Here is a 21,675-nt window from a genome sequence, read left to right as displayed (position 1 = left end):
AAGGATTGTGCTAAGCTGCTGTTTTTTTTTCAGTTATCAAAATTGTTAGCAATATCCCATATATCTATCTCTTTGGGAAGAAAAGTTTTATTTAAACATTGTTGTCACTTTATGGCTTCATGCATATGACCAATATGGGGCCATATAGAGCCTACGTAATCACTGTGCTGGGACCCACAGCTGCTACTGTACATACAGCCCACCATTGAGATGAATCAGAAGATGTTGCTGTACAAGGTTATGGACCTTTATTCTGTCTGCATTCAGAGCAGACATTAGTGCACAGGTGGGTGCTTTACTCAACCCCCAATGAAAAACCATATACATCCGCATTTTCAAATTTATCTCAATGGGCGGCTTTATGCAGCAGCAGCAGGCCCCAGCAGACTGACTACAGCTATACGGTCATATGCATGAAACCATAAAGTGGTAACGATGTTTAAAGAAATTGTGTGCTTCCCAAAGAACTAGGTGTATTGCTAATGATGTTGGTCTTTAAATAAATAAACAAATAAAACAGCAATGTAGCACAATATATTCAAAATTCAGCTTTTACTGAGCAATGCAAAATTTAAAATTAGCTAAAAAAAAGCTTAAATGTCTAACTGTTGTGGAACTTCTTCCTTCTGCAGTGTGAAAAGGGTTAAACTGACACTTACCCATCCAGGGATCCAGCGCCATCCTCACCCGACATGTTTAGTATAGGAAGCCAGCTGTGATTCCTTGCAGCTTCACAGCCAGCATCCCACTGCTCATGCGCGAGCCATGCTACACTGTGTGAATGGTTCCACAGCCTCCTGGGACCTGTGATGTGTCCCAAGAGGTTGTGGGCAGGCTGCTGGGAGGAAAGGGGAGGACAGCCCTATTGCTAGCAGGAACATTAGAAAAGACTGAGTTGCTTCTGCTTGAATGGAATCCTAACTTACAGCTGACTACAATTAAGAGACTCTGCTCATTACACCTGACCTTGCCTCAGAGATGGGAACTTTGACCCTGTGAAGGTGTCAGGTGTGATCTGGATGCCGGGTATGATCAAGATGTACTAGAGAGCACCCCCACCATTTGTAAAGAAGACAAAGAGGGACCATCTCAGCAGGAAAACATCACAGCAACTCCTATCCCTGTCTGAGAACTTAAACCAGAGCACTTGTCCAGAGACCCAGAAAAGGGTGCCCTGGGTCTGATAAGAGACTAACATTGCACAACATGATCTTTGTCTGCTGGGAATCGTGTGCTTTCTTCAAGGGCCCCAAACTTGACAGCCAATGTTTTTTTTTTTTTATCAATCTCTGGCTAGTGGGATAAAACGAGGACTGTTAGTAATGGTAAGCCGTATTTCTAAATGTCTCTATATGTCTCTATATGTTGTAGAATTACCTCAGGCATAATTATGTCTAGGGCTCTTTCACACGGACGTGTCTGTGTACGGAACACGCTCTGCTCAGCGGGGGATCGCTCCGTCGATCCTCGCTGAGCAGGCAGATGACAGGTCTGTCTCTGCACACTGTGCAGCAACGGACCTGTCAGAGCGCCGTTCTCCCCTATGGGGGATCGGATGATGACGGACTGTAGAGTCCGTCGTCACTCGATCCAATCCGCAAATGGATGGAAAAGTAGGTTTTTCCTCCGTTACACTTTTTCGGATCGGAGCGGGTCAGATGCCAGATCCGGTGCTCCATAGAGGTCTATGGAGGGTCCATTCAGGTCCGCCTAAAAAACTGACAGGCGGACCTGAACGGATCGTTTGTGTGAAAGAACCCTCATGCCGCGTACACACGACCGGACTTTACGGCATACTTTGCCCGGCAGACTTTTCGACGGACTTTCCGAATGAACGGACTTGCCTACACACGATCAACCAAAGTCCGACAGATTGGTACGTGATGACGTACAACCGGACTAAAACAAGGAAGTTCATAGCCAGTAGCCAATAGCTGCCCTAGCGTCGGTTTTTGTCCGTCGGACTAGCATACAGACGAGCGGACTTTTCGACCGGACTCAAGTCCTTCGGATAGATTTGAAACATGTTTCAAATCTAAGTCCGTCAAACTTTTGAGAAAACAAAGTCCGCTGGAGCCCACACACGATCGAACTGTCAGACGAAATCCGGTACGCTGGACCAAGTATGCCGTAAAGTCCGATCGTGTGTACGCGGCATAAGACTGAATTTATCTACAACACAATATTTACACATTCAACACAATTTACGTGACTTGGAAGAAGTCTTATTCACCTCCACTTTTCTTATCACCTATATGGCGGTATTTCTTAACAAATTTGACACAGCCGTAGTACCAGAATATAAAGGTGGCGCACATGAGAACTCTCTTAACATGTTGAAAATAGCAAAAAAACTGTCACATGTCTTTCATGAATTTGGCTCAGGACTTTCCAAGATGGCCACAGTGCCAGAAAAGTGTTGCTGCTTGGTTATTATCTCTCTGTTTCTCTACAGTATTTATACACTGTATATACACTGGTATATATATTAAATAAATATATATATATACACACACACATCTTACAGAAGCAGCTATGATAAATATACTGTACATGCTATTGGATGAGGCTGTCAAGGTAATGAGCAGGCTTATAATACTGAATGGAAGAATCCAGTAATCATCATCACTGCATTGCTTAGTTTTATTTTAATTTAATCAGCATTTAGACAGCTCAGTCAATAGCTAGCACATTTCCACTTCTAATTTTAGGTACATTAGAATGTATTAATAACAATTATTGTAATTAGTGCAAGGTCACTATAATCAGGTTAACACTGCCCAATGCTCTTGCACGAAGCTTTATTAAAATTAAATAATGGAAAACAATATTTGTATCTGTTCTCTGATGTTCAGTCAGATCAATGAAAAAAGACAAAATGTGGACATACAGTATAGGAACATTGTGTGTGATAAGAAAAAAAAAATGAATCAACAGAGAGAGTCTGTGTAACCCACAGCAGTGAATCAGTGACAAGAACAGACACTTTTATACTTAATCAATTTCTGTGCACAACACAGGCATTTTTCCTTTCCTCCAGTTTTTCCTTCTCTCTAGTATATTGTGATGAGTAGATCTGTATTTCTGCTAAGCACAGACCTAAGGTCATAGGGCAGCCAGGGATGGCACTCAGCAACCCATTTTGTTGCCGACAGCCAGGAACAGTATTCCAAAATGGCTGACAAGAGTGGCACACAGGTTCTGGATAGTCTAATCCAAGCTCTCAACCCCCAGCCATGGCATGCCTTTTGTAGTTTTGATCTTGTTAGCCAAGAACCAAGAGTCACTTGAGGTAAGAGGGTGGCCTAAGGGTCAGGAAGTATAAATCCAGCCCTGGTTATGTATCAAACTTCTGTTTTTCTTTAGCCAGTAGCATTGGCCTTAATGATGCAAAATAAGAACAAGAACGTTTTCAGCCTCTTTGAACAATGGTTAAAGTGTAACTCCACTTTTGTTGATAAAAAAAACATCCCCCCCTGGGTGATCTATGTACATTGCAAGGATTTTAACAAATTTTTTTGCAGATTTCTACCTTTTGTTATTCTGAAGAAATCCCTGTGCATTTCTCTGTGTCCATGTAGGAAAGTGAGTTTAATGGGAGTGGTTTCATAATTATCAATCAGCTGTTTCACCTGCAGGTGCCTCCCTTTCACACTGGGGCGGTTTTCAGGCGCTTTAGCGTTAAAAAAAGCGATTGTAAAGCACCTGAAAGAAGCCTCATCTGCAATCCCAATGTGAAAGCCCGAGAGCTTTCACACTGGGGCGCTGCGCTGGCAGGGCGTCCAAAAAAGTTCCGCAAGCAGCTTCTTTGCAGCGCTTTCGTATTTTTGCTACCGAGCTGGGTGCGCCGATGGCTCGAGCCCTTTCACACTGCCAGCGCCTGAAAAACGCCCCAGTGTGAAAGGGGTCTTAAGCGGCGCTTTACCAGCATTTTGTCGGGTGCTGGCAGTGTGAAAGGGCTCGGGCTTTCACATTGGGATTGCAGATGAGGCTTCTTTCAGGCTCTTTACAGGCGCTTTTTTAACGCTAAAGCGCCTGAAAAATGCCTGAAAAACGCCCCAGTGTGAAAGGGGTCTAATCTAGAAAGCTGCTGGGCCTGCATCCCTTTAGACATGTTCCTATTGGGAATATCTCACCAAAAATTACATTTTTGTTGCAGGGGAAGCCTGCCATCTGACTTGTATCTTAGTGCAGACTTCTGGGAAAATCAGTGAGCCAATCACACAAGCAGGAAATTACGTTTCTTTGGCTGTTCTGTACACATTCTGTGTACAGAACACCTCCAGGTAGCTATATTGCATTGCATTTTCTCAAAATTACAATGGCTGCAGATTGAAAAGGAAAGGTAATTTTTAATAACATTCAATTCTATATGACTTGTGTCTCAATTGTATATGCTATATAATTTTTTCTTTATTTGCTATTTTTTTCCCCACGAAAGTGGGGTTACCCTTCAACATAAACCAAGAACTGAGATGAGTATTTATAACTACTGTCTGTGACACCAATGATCTCATCACTGTTTTGAATACATTTAAATTTGATATGATTACTTTTATGAGAAAGCAGCAATTAGTAATATTGAGAGCTGTCATCAGCTTCTTACCTGATGCAACTCAAATCATTTCAGACCCAATGACTTCACAAGCCTTGTAAAACTACTGGAAATGATGGTCAACTCTTAAGAGGAACATTATAATCTTGAAGATCAAAATGTAGAGGCAGGGGCAAGACACAAAATCAGATACTAGACTTGTCTCTGATAAATGTTGTCGGTCAATGTCTTCCCCACCGCTGCTTGCACTTTAGTTGTCTATTTGTCCAGACAATGTCATGCATTACCCCCTACAACACCATCACCACACACACCCATACCCACGTGGGGCATTGTTCATGTTTGGCTGTGCCGGCGGCATTGCGTCCCCTCAGCTCCCGTTTGGGGCCCCGTATGGCTGGTCTTGGAGGTTCCATGCTCGTACCACCTCTGCAAGGATTCACATGTAAGTGTGTGGGATAATTCAGGTCATGGGGGGTTCTTCCATGTCCTGGGTTCACCCTTCCACCCTCTGATTTAGTTCGGAATATCTTTATATTCCATTTTTTACAATTTTATTTTGTTTTTTCTATCCATAGACAATTACCAAGGTTTCACTTCTGATGATAGGCTATAAGGCCTTGAAACGCGTAGAGCTAACACCAACCAATGTGTATACATTTTTGTAATACTTTGTATGTCCGTTCCTTTTCTATATTCATTTTTAATTTTATTCTTAATTTGTCTTCCATGCCAGTCTTATGTGGGTGGTATCTCCATTGTTATAATTGATATAGCTATTTTTGTCCATATAATTATGTCTTACTCTATATATTCTATAATCCGCACCAACTCATTGTTGGAATGTTTATTTATGTACAATACTTGGTTCTGATTAATTGTAATAAAATATACAGATATTTATATATAGCAAAATGCATTAAATGTTTTGATATGAAAAATTTATGATAATTTGAACCAATTAAAAATATTTATATTCAATCAATTTTTGTTGCTCCTGTGTGCCTCGTAAAAGTCCCGCCTATCCTTCTCTCTTTTTTATATAATATTACCCGGGATGGAGGTGGGGACATGAACGGCCCCGTTCAACCTCATTTAAAGTCCCAAAATTCTTGTTTTTAAATCTTTTTTCTAGATGCTAGACTTGTCTCTGATAAATGTTGTCGGTCAATGTCTTCCCCACCACTGCTTGCACTTTAGTTGTCTATTTGTCCAGACAATGTCATGCATTAGAATGCTTTTAATTGCTGGTCACTGACTTTTTTTTTTTTTTTAGCTTTTTTAGTTTTTTAATTTAGTTTATTTTTCATATAGACTCCTAAACATCTTAGTTGCTACGATGTATGGTCGGTCAGAAGCACTGCATGTACGCTACAAATTAAAGGATAACTCCAGACAAAGCAAGGTTTTGCTCATTATTTTAAAAAAATCCCAAGCTTGGCATTTAAGACAGTATAAAAGAAAAGTTATCTCTGTGTTGGTACATAAAAAATGGGTCTGTTAGGCACATAATCATACTGAAAAATAGAATACTTTTCACATTAAAATTGTCTTGCTCTGTATTAATGTGATTGTTGTTTTACTAGTTGCTGTTAGTTGGAATACTAATAAAATTGATTTGATTGATTTGATTGAACCAGCAAAAAGGCTAGTTGTGCCCCAGTCGATCAATAGATCCATGTATGGCCGGCTTGAAAGTAGTCTAATTAATTGTTTCATTACATCGTACATGTAGTTTCATACTTTGTTTGCAAGTGCTTGGAGCCAAAGATACGTTGATTATACACCAATATTTTTTTTTTCATTCAACCAGTAGGCGATGTGGAACCACCATGCGATGAGGAATGCAGGAATTACCCCTGCTGCACTATTGTACTCTGAGAATGGGGACTCCCTCCCCCCCCCCCCAGTCATAATAAACTAATCAGCACTGCAGCCCATTGACTGCTTGCGCTGATTGAATACTGTTTTTCCTGCAGGACTGTTCGACAGAAGCCAGTTTACAGAACGTCTTTTGTTGAACAGAAAGGGATTACACACCGGTTGAAATTTGGCTGATTCCTGCTAAACCGTCCAAATTTCGATATGTGCATTCCCTGCTTTAAGCACCAGCAATTAATGCAGCCATCTCCTTGCTGGCTGCTCTGTGGGAAGGCTGTGGAGGCAGAAGGGTGTCTTGTTCAACCACATAGCTAGCCTTTCACAGCATGTAGGAAGATAGGACAATGTACTATATGTCATTTGTCCCCTTGGAAACAGAACACTGTAGTAAAAAAATAAATTAGACTTCTTTAAAGTAAATCTATGCTAAGATAAATGCAGAAGTTGCCATTGCTGACATCTCCTAACAATAATTTCTAGCTGCTTAGCTGTCCTGCTGATCAAATGATGTCACAAGATTTACATGACTACCAGCATTTTCATATAGAGGTCAGCAATGGCACCTTTCATATTCCTCTTAGCACATGAAAATTATATATTGTATAATAGCTACATGCTAGCTAATTTAATGATGTTAAAACACTTTTTATTTTCATATCTACAACCAGCTACTGTATGTTATTTATAATGGACAAAAAAATATATATATTCTTACATCCATAGCAACAGTATTTTGGTTCTAATAAACCCCCCAAATCCTTATTCTCCTGCTAATGGGCATATGACTTCTACCAGAGCTAAACACAGAGCTATGTACATGTCAAACTATAGTCAGCATGTTGCATGGCATATCTACAAGACAGAATTTTTTGCCAAAATAATTTATTTATTGTTGGCTCAGAGATGGTTCTTTTTTTTTTTTTTATCTCAATAAAGCTCTTGTCCTTTTCCACTAAAGCCTCATACACACGATCGGACTTTCCGCAGACAAAACCTCAGACTGTTGTCCGAAGGCGTGTGCCTGGATCTTGTCTTGCATACAACCGACAAGGAATTGTCGGCCAACAAACACAAATGTACTGACGTTCTACGTGGTTTTTCAGCTCTTTAGCGCCACCCTTTGGACTCCTTCTGCTAATTTTGTGTTAGTAGAAGTTTGGTGAGTTGATTTGCGCTTTTCATTTTGCGCTTTTCAGTTCATGCTTTTCAGATCGTTTCTGAACGGCCGTTTGTCAATCAGACATGTTGCGTAATCGGAGGAGATAACGTGTTATATATTATTGGCCTTGGAGTTATTGCTTTGACCCAAGTCCAGTCCAGGAACAGGAGGTTATTAATCGTTATCGGTTATGGTTATTAATCTTGACCAATTATGTCATATGCCTTTGCTGAGGGAGCTCCAGGAGAATAATCCAGATGTTTGTCGGAATTGTCTCCGGATGATGGACCCCTGCTTTCACCAACTCTTGGCATTGTTGACCCCCTATATTAAGAAGCATGACACATGCATGAGGCTTTTATTTTATTTTTTGGTTGAATAATAATGATTTGATTTGTTATATTTTCTATATTTTTGGATGCATAGAATGCACTTTTTGGTTAAGTTCTATTGGCAGATAGCATGTCTAATTTTATTTGTTTTATTTTTTTAATGCACAATAAAAGAATTGTGGAGAATAATACTTGGCTATGTGTTTTACTTCAAATGACAGTTTGGGAGTAGGCAGTTACATTTAAAAAAATACAATGTAAAATTGACAAGGGACACCAACATAGTTGTACCTTTGATCTTAAAAACTACGGGATAATGGTGTCGTGGTAACTTGCCCAAATAAAAAAAAAAGCATAATAATATTATTCTTGATATCACTAGAAAAAAAAAGCCTTTGAAAATTTGTTTGCAATAACTCCATCAGTCTCACCAGCAAAGCAGCTTCATTATTATCCCATTAAAGAAGAAGAGAATGTGCAATGCATTTCAAGATTTCATAATTTGCCATGTCGCGATTCTGGCTCGTCCTTGCTTCCGAGCATGCGTGTTTGTACTTTGGACAAACTTGTGTACACACGCTCGAAAAATCCAACAACAGAAATTTGTCCACGGAAAATTTTAAAACCTGCTATCCAACATTGGTCTGCGGAAAATCTGACAACAATTGTCCGATGGAGCGTACAAAAACAGTCGCATTTACTGACAACAGCCTGTCATCACACAATTCTTATCCAAAAATCCGATCTCATGTATGAGGCTTAATTTTGGTGACATAACAAATACATATTGACTTTCATCCAAAAACCTCTAACATAATAAGTTTCCTCTATTTTAGTGCTGAAAATCCCTTTGTCACATAAATACCAGCCAGAGTTATAACAAAAAAGTGTTCCTTTTTTAGCTGTGCCTCTGATAATAACCTTATTCTTCATACTAATCAACAGTATAACAAAGACTTTGTTCAGTATGTAAACCACTATTCATTGTCCATTTTAGGGAAGTGTTTAAAATACAAATATAAACATATTATAAAGCTTCCAAATTGTTTTATCCAGGTTTTAATGATCGTAAGGTGACTTGCATCCAAGCGTTATTCCAGAATAGGAAAGTTTGTTAGGTGGAGCCGAATGTAGTATGCAGGTGATGGGGGCACAGGCAGAAGATGGGATATTTGTGGAGCAGAGGAGCTGCTTGCATTGATGAAGTGAAAGAGGTGGTTATGACAGCAAGCTGGAACAGATGCACATGTGCAGGAACAGATGCAGTTGGCCAAACTTAATGCTAAGCAATACAGGTAAATACTTATCCATCATGCCATACCATCAGGGAGGCATGTGATTGGCCCCAAATGTATTCTGCAGCAGAACAATGACTCCAACCATACAGCCAACTATCTTTAGTGTAAAGAAGACCAAAATGTCCTGGAAGTGATGGCTTGGTACCCTCAGAGCCCTGATCCTAACATCATCGAATTTGTCTGTGATTATATGAAGAGACAGAAGGATTTGAAGCAGACTACAATCACAGAAGATCTGTGGTTAGTTCTCCAAGATGTTTGGAGCAACCTACTCATCAAGTTCCTTCAAAAACTGTGTGCAAATGTACCTAGAAGAATTGATGCAGTTTTGAAGGCATCACCAAATATTAATTTGAATTGGATTTCTCTTCTGTTCCATTTTGTTAATTGATAAACATAAAATTTAAACACTTCTATTTCTGAAAGCATTCTTAAATTACAGCACTTTTTCACACCTGCCTAAAACTTTTGCACAGTACTGTATATATATATATATATATATATATATATATATATATATATATATATATATATATATATAAAAATATATACACACACACACACACACACACACACAGTATTATATTTATGGTCGAAGCCCTTCAACTGGGATGGATGTGAACCACATAAACACGCCACAAGACTTACAACATGAAATAGACCTGAAGTGTGCCCTGGTCTGCTAGACGGTATACCAAAAAAGGGGGCATACTCAAGATAAGTAATAGATGCTTGTGGAGAAAAATGAACTGAGAAATGCCCTGGAAAGGGGAATGGGAGGGATGGTAACGCGCACAGGAACCGACAAAGACCACAGATGAGTGGGCTGCTTAAATACCCCCTGGACTCCTCCGATAAATTCAGGCCACCATACTTGCCTTCTTATTTATGGTCGAAGCCCTTCAACCGGGATGGATGTGACCCACATAAACACGCCACGAGACTTACAACATGAAATAGACCTGAAGTGTGCCCTGGTCTGCTGGCTGGTATACCAAAAAAGGGGGCAAAAACATTCAGGTAGGGGTGAAAGCTCTATATTGTTTTAGTGTTATTTACTGAGCGAGTTTGGTAAATGCTTGCAACATTTCTACCTGAGGATTCGGGATGTACCGGGCAAATCAGGCGGATTTCCACCTGCCCAATCTCTTGATAATATGGTCTGGAACCCCATGCTGAGATGCGGCCGAGGCTGCTCTAATTCAGAAGGAGTGTCCTGGGAGGCTGGGGTCGAGGCCTAGGTTGCGCAGGAGGATCCTGACGTGCTTGATGAACTGGCAGCCACTCAAGGGGTTGGTCAGGAAGGGTAGTAAAGGACTAGAGTTCGACTGGCTGGTTAGGAGGGACAGTAGCCAGTCGAGTATAACTACTGGGCACCAGATGTTGTTTGTTTTGAAAAGTTGGGGCCGGATTGTTGGGTTTTGGATACTGCAAGGTGGAGAATGAAATGATCTTGGAAGCGAGCCAGGTGACATCTAAGCAGTACCTTGCAGGCAGGGCTATTACAGGTAATCTTGCCAGGCCGCAAAAAAAGTAGTGGGCCAGGTAGATGGCCGCTTGAATGACCAAGCTGGGAAGAAAGCCAAAACAGGGAACGAGAGGATAGTCGACTCGTCTCTGAAGATGGTACCAGTAATGGGCAAGTGATTGGAGTTGGCTATGGGCTGCTGCTTCTGAACGCCACACAGGATGGCTCGACTCGCATGGGCTGTGAACAAGGATGGTTTTGCAGGATCCTGTAAGGCCAGAAAGTATTGGATGCCGGCTAAGTATAGTCTGATGGTGTTATGTGATAAAGCCAATTGTGTGTGGCAATATGATATGAAAGCTAGTACGTGCTTAGTGTCTGTTGACCTTGCTCCGGGGCTCTCCAGATGGTGAACGGGGACTGTGCGAAGGGGCCAATGATGAAGCCTCGGTCAAGTTCGGCCTGTAACAGATGGTCTATGACTTGTTCGTCGATGGCCGTCGACCGAAGATTTCTGCACTCGTGAGTCATGTGGGGTAGTGTGATGAGGCCGGTATGGAATCCTGCTGTAAATCTTTGGATAAAGAAAGCGGCCAGTGAGGAAGTGGGGTGTGAGGTAAATCCCCAGCCATGGGACATCTACTCCGCCTAGTCAGGACGTTTTCTGCTGCTTGATCTGGCATAGGGTTTTAGGATGTGCCCTATGATATATGGCACAGATATGGAGCAGCCGGCATTGGCTGTAGTTGCACGACCTGAAATTAAAGTTATTGCAGATGGATGCTCCCCCTACTGACAAAATGGGGCCATAGGGGGAGCATCCCCCTAGAGTGGAAATTGAGAGGGCGTCTAACTGCTATGTTGGAGCACCAGTTAGCGGTGTGGGTGGAGGACTGGCAGACAGCGCAGAGTGGGGAGCGTAGACCAGCAAAGTGGCAGCAGAACAACTCTGTGTCAATGAGGCTCTAATCTGTGCCCACTTGGAACTGCGAGAGCCTGGCTGCCGCTTTGGCCAAAAATGAATGGTGGTAATCATAAAATGAGAACCCCCCATATTTATAACCCAGGTACACCACCGTGTGGAGATAAAAGTCCTGCTCTTACCTCCTGCTGGGGCTGGCTGAGCACAGGACGTCTCTCACCACCCCGAAGGTCAAAGCAAACTCTGTAATAGCTAGTTTGCCTTTGAGCCTGGGGTCTTTGGCCTTGAGGACCACTGAGACATCCCCCCAGGCATACGATTTATTCTCTGCCAGGTCATGGACTGCAATGAGGAAGGAAGCTAGGTTGACATCCTTGCCGTCCAAAATATCCTTCCTGATGCTGGCTGGGACGAGGTGAGTGGGGAAGATAGTAGAACTCCTCCCTGTCATACCTGCCGGAGAGGGAGCCGGGCCTGGGACCACGATTGGGACAGGAATGGCTGCTGTCGGGCATCCTTCCAAGACTGTCACTCTGGCTTGGATGTCAGTGACTGCAGTGAACAATGATGACACCATGGCGTGAAGCTGAGAAATGGCTGAGGATATGGACTGAGGAGACATCCTGCTGGGTGCTGGGCTTGGCTGTTGCTGGTAGTGGGAAGAGGAGCCTGAAGAGTTAGGTTTCCCTGGCTGTAGCGGGGTAGGGCACTCCCCAGCGCTTTAGTTCCGCTGTTAACTTGGGGAATAATGTCCAACCTGGTGCAGGATGGAACTACCTGAACTTGACTGACCTAGAGGAGAAATGACAGACAGACAAGGGTGAGTGGCTCAATTATATGCCATTTGGAGATGAATGAGTGGCCGGATCGTGCAACTTTGAGATGTGCTTGTAATGACTGCCAGGGAAAACCTTATTGAGAAGGCGAACAATGGTTAAATTAAACGAATTGGGACGATAAATGGAATTCAAAAGGAAAAACGACTTTGAGAACAGTTGGCCTGAAAGCTATGTGGGCCGATGTGCCGTAGTTTGTGACTGAATTCGAACTGGACCGTAGGGTGAGCCGTACTGTGGGGTGTCCGTCAATGATGACACATAATGTACAGCGATCTGAAATTAAAGTGAATCGTTGTACCGCTGAAGTGACCGGCATCGAACTGAACTGTACAGCGTATGAGATGTAATAAAAAGAAATGAAAAATGCACGAATGAAGCATCACAAAGCGAGTGCCGTATTTAAGGAGAACATGACAGACAATATGAAATAAGACCACTGAATGATTGAAGTGACAGCGAATCGGGGTGCCGTAAGTGACTGACAATGAACCTGACTGTGGAATATGGGATGAAGTGGAGACAAAATGAAATGAATGAAGCCGACACGATTCGGAGTGCTGCTAAGCGACTGGATTCGGATCGGAGTGTGGGGTATATGAAATGTAATGACGGAAATGATTGCCATGACAGAGGCATGAATCAGTGTGCCAAAAACTGCAGCTGACGGCGAACCGGACTGTGGAGCATGGGATGAAATGAGAGCATGGAATGAATATGAGGTGAAATGACTAACACCAGTTGACACAAATCGGTGCGTTGCTGGTGCCACTGGATTTGAATTGAAGTGTAAGGTATGTGGTATGAACGGAATGATTTCCATGACAGAGGCACGAATTGGTGTGCCGCCAATGCATCTGACAGAAACCGGACTATGAACATGGAATGGGAAGAAAGGGAATGACTAACACGAGCCGACATGAATCGGTGTGTCGCAGATGTGACTGGATCGGAGTGAAGGGTATACAAAATGTAACAAATAAATTATTTGCCATGACAGAGGCACGAATCGGTGTGTTGCAATTTGCGACTGACAACAAACCGGACTGTGGAGCATGGAATTGCATGAGACAGAATGACTAGGACAAGCTGACATGTATCAGTGCGTCGCAGATGCGACTGGATTTGAATCGGAGTGAAGGGTATGCAAAATGTAACGAATGAAATGATTTGCCATGACAGAGACCCAAATCGGTGTGCCGCGATTGCGACTGACAGCGAACCGGGCTGCGGAGCATGGAATGAGATGGAATGACTGCAAATAAGTGGACGCGGATTTGGTGAGTCGATGATGCGACTGGACTCGGAACGGCCTCGGAGGTATGCAAACTAAAATAACTGAAGTGTTTAAGCGAAAAAGGGCCGACCTCATAGCGTGTGACAACGAAGAGCAAGAATGTACGAATAAAATGGCTTGGAGTTTGTGCTTGACAAACTGAGCCACGAGTTTGTGGTTTGCATGAGGCTAAATTAGCCTTTAACGAACGCCTCGTAAGTTCCGTTGCGGGGCCTCGATGATACAGAGTACCTTAACAATGATACGTGAAATGAAGAAATCATATACGAATCCTACCTGCGAAAGTGGAGCAAGACTCGATCTATGAAAAATTATGAACGAAGAACCGAAAGCCTCTCAAAGTTTGGACACGCATCTCACGAACACCGAGTGAGTTGGAAACCCACAAAGACCACAGGTGAGCGGGCTGCTTAACTACCCCCCGCACTCCTCCCATAAATTCAGACCACTATACTGGCCTTCTTATATATATTATCTACACCAATACAATGTTAGTTCCTTGTTACTAATAATGATAATATTTATATTTATTTAGGTAGGTAGGTCACTAATAATGTCCTGAATATGCATGCTGTTATTGAGCCTCCATAATCATAACTATAAGTTCTATATGGTAGGCGTAAATAGTTATGAAGAGATGTAGTGAGACCATGATTCACTTTACACATCAAGGTCCGATGGGAGGCTGAGATTAAAAATTTGCTCTGACTCATGATCCATACTAGTTTATGTGCAAGATTATATGATGATCTCATATGAACTATATGAGTCACTTCAATAATATACATTACATATATTCCTACAAATATACTCCACATATCTTTCCGTTTAGCTATTTATCCATTTAGAAGCTTCTTTTTTAATATACCTGTAAACACATTTATGTGCATAAGTATATAGGCTAACACAAAGGTGCTTTTACAGACTGAAAAAAACCCTGCTAAACACTTGTAAAAGAGGTGTTTTTAGGCCCAGTGCGCTTGATCCCTAAAAACACTGCAAGTACAGAAAAATACATACAGATCCTACCAGAAATCCAGTGGGCTCCTAACTTTTTGTAATTGGCTGACAAAGCTGCCTTTGCCGCACTGAAATCCCAAGTAGTGTTGTTAACATAGCTCTCAACTGTCCCTGATTTCGAGGAACTGTCCATGATTTGTAACAATGTCCCTCTGTCCCTCTTTCCTGATCATGACAGAAATGAAATCGGGAAATGAATCGGGGTGCCGTAAGTGACTGACAATGAACCTGACTGTGGAATATGGGATGAAGTGGAGACAAAATGAAATGAAATGAATGAAGCCGACACGATTCGGAAGTGCTGCTAAGCGACTGGATTTGGATCGGAGTGTGGGGTATATGAAATGTAATGACAAAAATGATTGCCATGACAGAGGCATGAATCAGTGTGCCAAAAATTGCAGCTGACAGCGAACCGGACTGTGGAGCATGGGATGAAATGAGAGCATGGAATGAATATGAGGTGAAATGACTAACACCAGTTGACACAAATCGGTGCGTTGCTGGTGCGACTGGATTTGAATTGAAGTGTAGGGTATGTGGTATGATCATTTCCTGATCATTTGTCCCTCATTTGGGTCTGATCGATATAGTTGTATATAAAATGCACTTTTTATCTTTCAAAAAGTGCTTCCCAGCGCTAAACCTGTCATCCAATTTCTAAATTGCTGCATTTGTAAATTTCCAAAGCCAATATAAAGGAATAGTAGTGGTTAAAAAAAGCAGTAGTGGGTTTTACTAATCATTTTTGCTTGTATAATTCTCCTTTAAGGGGGCGTGGCAGGGGGTGTGTCCTATGACTACATTCTTTTGCTAATAGGTGTCCCTCGTTCCCATTTAAAAAAGTTGGGAGGTATGTTGTCAACCCTGCCTGAGTTCTCCCCTGCTAAACTAAAGACCACATCTCCCTGTTCTCACCTCCATATTAATAGGGGTAGGTGATCTGTAATAAGTAAGTAATGTTTAATGGGCGAGTTAACCCATCATTTCAGATAAATGCTACATTTTAATGAGGCCCTGAATACAAATTGCTGCCATTGGATCTATAAATGTGTCCATTTTAAATGTCCTAAAAAATGTTACAATAAGTGTCTGAGAAATCTTACCAGGCTCTCCAGGCGAACTGAAGGAAAACATTCCTTAAAGAGGAACTGCAGTCTGCAGACATAATTTGTAATAAAAACATCTTTGCCATTCTGAAGCTTCCCTTCAACCACTTTGCATATTATTTTATATATACTGGGATTCTGTACTTGCCAAATATGCTGTAGAAATCTCCCTCCACTGAGTCTGACTGCAACCATTTACCTGTGGGCAGCTGAAGCTGCTACCTGTTCACTTCCTGGATTTACACAGACACATAGAGGTACACCTCCAGCTCTACAGCTCTCATTGGCCCTGTTATGACTCTTCCCCCTCCCTTCCTGGCAAACGCTCAGGAGAGTTAGAGAGAGAGATGTGCGTGATGTCATAAGCCTAGGCTTTTTACCAGACAAGAAACAGGAAGTGGGCTTTATAAGGTATTTACTGGCAGAAAAAAACAGTTTTACTATCCAAAGTTAAAACAACAAGGGCAGAAGATTTAATAGATGGAAAGATGAAAAATGACTGAAGGTCCGCTTTAACCACTTAAGGACTGGAAGGATTTACCCCCTTAATGACCAGGCCATTTTTTGCAATACGGCACTGTGACAGTTTAACTGACAATTGTGCGGTCGTGCGATGTTGTACACAAACAAAATTTATGTCCTTTTTTTCCCACAAATAGAGCTTTCATTTGGTGGTATCTGATCACCTCTGCGTTTTTTGTTTTGTTTTTTTTTTTGCACTATAAACAAAAAAAGAGCAACAATTTTGAAAAAAAAACAATATTTTTACTTTTTGCTATAATAAATATCCAAAAAAATTAAAAACAACAAATTTCTTCATCAGTTTAGGCCAATATGTTTTCTACATATTTTTGGTAAAAAAAATAAATCACAATAAGCGTACATTGATTGGTTTGCGCAAAAGTTATAGTGTCTATAAAATAGGGAATATATTTATGGCATTTTTATTATTATTTTTTTTTTTTACTAGTAATGGCGGTGATCAGCGATTTTTAGGGGGACTGCGACATTGCGGCAGACAGATTGGACACTTTTGACCCTTTTTTGGGACCAGTGACATTATTACAGCGATCAGAGCTAAAAATAGCCACTGATCACTGTATAAATGGCACTGGCAGGGAAGGGGTTAAAACTAGGGGGCGATCAAGGGGTTAAGTGTTCCCTAGTGAGGTGTTTCTGTGGGGAGGAGTGTATTGACTGGGAGTAGAGAGAGATCGCTGTTCCTGATCACTAGAAACAGCAGATCTCTCTCTACTTCCCTGACAGAACGGGGATCTGTCTGTTTACATTGACAGTTCCCTGCTCTGGCTCTCTAAGGAGCGATCATGGGTCACCGGAGGACATCGTGCCCGCTGGCCATGCGCATCGGCTCTGGCGTCGCCACTCGGGTGACCCCTAGAGCTCTTAAAGCGGCCAACGTACACCTACAGCGATTCGCGCAGCCATGCCAACCTTCCGCAGTATAATGACGCCGGCTGGTCAGCAAGCGGTTAAAGTGTTACTAAACCCAGGACCCTACATTCCCTATATCTGATCTCACACAGTAAACAGAACATGGAAATTAAGTTATTTTTAGTAAATATAAAATGCTAAATACCTTTTCTCATCAGCAGTATATAGCAGCCTTATGACTTCCCTGAGTGTCTGGTTAAAGCTTGTAGGAGGAGTTTTCATTCTACTCTGACTGTCCTATGAGGCTGCAGGACCCCTGACCCTCTGTCTAGACAGTGCTGATTGGCCCTGTGCCGATCGCATACCTTTAGCAGTGCTGGGATCACCTGTGAAACTCTTAAATGCCATATTCAAACATTCCCTGACACTGCTTGGTGAAGCTCAAGGTGACCTGTCCCTTCCCAGTGCCTGCAATTTCCAATTGTGCATACATGTTTAATTAAATTGACATTGTCATCAACTAAAATACTGTAGATTCAGTAAGTTCTGAGCATAAGTTATCATTAAAGCAGAGTTCCACCCACTTTTGAGAGGTGGTCTTAAATGAAAGACCACCTCTCCACCGATCATTTTTGGCTAGTTCAAAAAAAATTTTTTTCTTCCAACTTACCTTTTTATGAAGTACAGCCTGTACTTCCGATTCATCTGGTACGCGACGCAGGACATATCCTCTTCTTCGGTGAGCCCCCCGATGTCTTCTGGGACATGTGTGTGTCCCAGAAGACAGCCGGCCATTCACAAAGCGCTGCGCGACTCGTGCATGCGCAGTAGGAAACGGCAGTGATGCCGTAAGGCTCCACTGCCTTTTTCCCTTAATTAGAATGGCGGCGCCTGCACCGGGTCTGATGGACAGATTGGCCTCGGAGGGGGGGGGCGACATCGCGGGCTCCTAAAAAAAAAAAATGCTGGTGGAACGCCGCTTTAACCACAGAATCACAAAACTTGTCTGACACAATGTAATGTTGTTATCCAGCACAGAGAATATTGTGTATATCTGCGTACTTGTGAAAAATTTTAATTAAATTAAACAAAAAAGGTTTAGACTGGACTACAGTAAAAGGAGATGCAGTCACTAGTATTACTGACTTGTGTGCTGCCCTAAATAGGGGAAGGAAAAATTCTTCCATGCAGTGCTTCTACCCCCCCCCCCACCCCTTCCTCCAAGTGCTTCAAGGTTGCAAGGGTAAAATGCTTGTTTCGGTCTAGGCCAAAAGCAATTTTACTTACCTGATCCTCCGCTACCCAGGCAAATGGCCCTCTCTTCTCCCTTACATTCTGGCAGGAGACGGTCCCGAAAGTCCTTGCAGGGATTTGGGCTCTATATTGGACTTGATGACATTAGATGACCTGCTATCCTGGAAGGGTAGGGCAGAAAAAGGTTGCTGGGACCAGTCTTACTGGCAGAAAGATTTTTTAAAGAGGGTAAAGAGGGTACTTTAGCTCTGCACAATATACATATTACAAGGGACTGAGATAACATTTTAGAACATCCTAATATTTTTTGAGATACGTTAAAGCAGAGTTCCATCCTGTATTTGAAGTTTGACCCCTGGCGCTGCTGACCACAGTGCCTTAAATGTTCAGAATGTTTATTTTTTTACAAATTTTTTCTAAAACATTTTACCTTTTCAGGTCACTAAAAAGATAGACTTCTGCAGTACCTCGCCGCGGTGAGGTACGTCATATCCAGCCGCCCATTGGCTCCTGGGACATGTGTCATCAATCCCTGGAGTCAATGGGCAACCTGCAATAGACCGAGTGTGCTGCGTTTTGTTCACACTGAGCAGGTGTGAGATCGGGAGGTGCACGATGGGTAGCCAGCTGCGACTTTTCCCGGAAGAAACTCCAGAGCGGGCTTCAGATACCCACACCCCAGATAGTAAGCATAACCTGTCACAAATTTGTGGCAGTGTTGAATTGTAATGCCCTGTACACACGGTCGGATTTTCCGACAGAAAAAGTGCGATCGGATTGTGTTGTCAGAAATTCAGATCGTGTGTGGGCTCCATCGGACTTTTTCCGTTGGAATTTCCGACACACAAAGTTTGAGAGCAGGCTATAAAATTTTCCGACAACAAAATCTGATCGGTTAAATTCCGACCGTGTGTACACTAATCCGAAGCACAAAGTGCCACGCATGCTCAGAATAAATTAAGAGATGAAAGCTATTGGCTACTGCCCCGTTTATAGTCCAGACGTACGTGTTTTACGTCACCGCGTTCAGAACGATCGGATTTTCCGACAACTTTTTGCGACTGTGTGTATGCAAGACAAGTTTGAGCCAACATGCGTCGGAAAAAATCCATGGATTTTGTTGTCGGAATGTCCGATCAATGTCCGATCGTGTGTACAGGGCATAAGTCTGTTAACTTGCTGCACTTTTTCACTGGCAAGTTGTACACTTGCAGAGCAAAGTTGCAGTGGTGAGTCTACAGCAAGAGCTCTGCAATTCTACAGCTTAAAAATTCAGCCACAGTGACCATGTGGTGGGATAATTATTGCACAACATAACTGAACCAGAACTTGCAGCAGACTTGCGGAATGTTTGCAAAGAAATTTGATCTGGAGTCATGCAATGCGGACTTGCTGCAATTGTGCAACAAACTTGTAAAGTCTGGCAAGTCTAGCAATAGTTTAGCAAGTCATTTTCAAACTTGCAGCACAATTGCTTGCTATCTGGGACGAAGGATGGAAGCTCATTGGATCTGGAGGGTACAATGAGTACAAAAGAAAAATGAAAAAATAAAACTTTTTCATAGGCAGCATAGGTCAATTTAGATTGCATAAGCTGCAACTATTATGGGGGAGAGGAAAAAACATAAAGCCGGAGCTCCGCTTTAATAACCTGTAAATACAGCACTGGCAGATTTTTAGATTGTAAGCTCTCAGGAGCAAGGTTCTCCTAATCTTATCTTGAATTATATTACAACTGTACTGTTTCCCTTTATTTTATAAAGATCTGTGCAAACTGATAGCGCAATATACATCCTGTATAGTAATAGCAATCAATATTTGATACAATGTTCTTTGAATAACTACTATAGCTACACTTTAAAGTTTTGTTGGATGTCAGATACAAGTCAGTGAAACACTTGTCATTAGAGGTCAAAAATGTACATGCGTAAAACTTTTATTCAATATTATTTAAGAGTCGAGTGATAATATTTATTTCCCCTAGCTTATCTGATACAGTATCATGAAAGTCAAACAATAATAAAATCCACATTACACACAGAGACTGACTGACAAGAAATATAAAAAGTCAAATGAAAAAACGCCAATCAAATTCACCTTTTCACCCAGCATTTGTACTACACAAATGATTGCTTTCATCACTAGTAGTGGTACCAGAGGGCATCACAAGCTGATAACATTTTTGGTGTGTTTTTATAACTCCCAGAGTAGGAAGGCTTTCTAGTTTAAATCTCATCTTGTACAAAAGCTAAAAGAACTCTTAAGAGACTCTATTTGTCAGCACAGTCATTAGCAGCGATGAAAGCACACCAGAATCAGTAACTGCAAATTGCATTATACACCATCACAAAAAAACAAAACATCCTATACCTGTGGAAATGAGCCTGGGATAAGCAGACGTTGAAGACGACAATGGTGAATAATGCAGTCAGCTACAGCAAGTAAAGTTTTCCAATCCACAGGACTGCGACAGGCACAGAAGGCCGGTAGGCTGTTCTCATCCACTCCTACAGAGAGGTGAGACGGCCAGGTAAGCCCTCTGGAAAAAAGGAAGACGGTCTTACGACATAATGCTGGGAGATGCTGGGAGATTGTCAGTAAGAGACTCGACAATTAAGCTTCTCGCAGGTTTATCCTGACTCCTCGCAAACATGAAAAACACCACAGCAGATTGTGTGTATGGGTGGGGAGGAGAGACACTGGATTAGTAGACTGGCTGAGAATTTGTTTCTGACTTAGGAACAAGCAAGGCCAGAGGGGAGGGGGTGGGGAGGACTGGATTGTACAGGGAGGAGTTGCTAAACCTGCAGAGCCATAGCTGAGGTGTGTGAAATGACTTCTATGCAATGTGAGGCCGCTGATCATAGCCTCTAATTACCATACCTCCTATAAAAAGTGTCTTGTGATTGTTACTGAGATCAGAAATGAAAGCAGAAAGTTGTTAACAGAAGCGTGCACTTTAACACACCGATAAACATACATACATACATACATACATACATATCTTTACACGCATGTAAATATAACCTATTTAAAGGAGTTGTACTGTTGCTACTTTACATACTGAGTGACTCTTGCAGTATACATTGTGTGTAAACTCAACAGGTATATTAGAAACCTTGGTCTTCTATAGACACATGCAATTCGTTTTG

At 42.0% G+C, this 21,675-nt stretch overlaps 1 protein-coding gene across 3 annotated transcripts in view; it reads right to left on the bottom strand.

The window, feature by feature from the left end:
- The window catches only part of FHIP1A (FHF complex subunit HOOK interacting protein 1A), a 354,581-nt gene extending 333,321 nt beyond the window's left edge, over positions 1-21,260 (bottom strand). For all 3 annotated transcript variants that reach the window (XM_073604989.1, XM_073604973.1, XM_073604997.1), the window contains exon 1: positions 20,894-21,260. The gene's annotated coding sequence lies outside the window, so the exon portion shown is untranslated. The remainder of the gene's footprint in view (positions 1-20,893) is intronic.
- Between the last annotated feature and the right edge of the window lie 415 nt (positions 21,261-21,675).

The sequence above is a fragment of the Aquarana catesbeiana genome, linkage group LG01 (assembly GCF_042186555.1).
Source record: "Aquarana catesbeiana isolate 2022-GZ linkage group LG01, ASM4218655v1, whole genome shotgun sequence".
NCBI classification, from domain to species: domain Eukaryota; kingdom Metazoa; phylum Chordata; class Amphibia; order Anura; family Ranidae; genus Aquarana; species Aquarana catesbeiana.
This window is presented reverse-complemented; position numbering and strand designations above follow the sequence as displayed.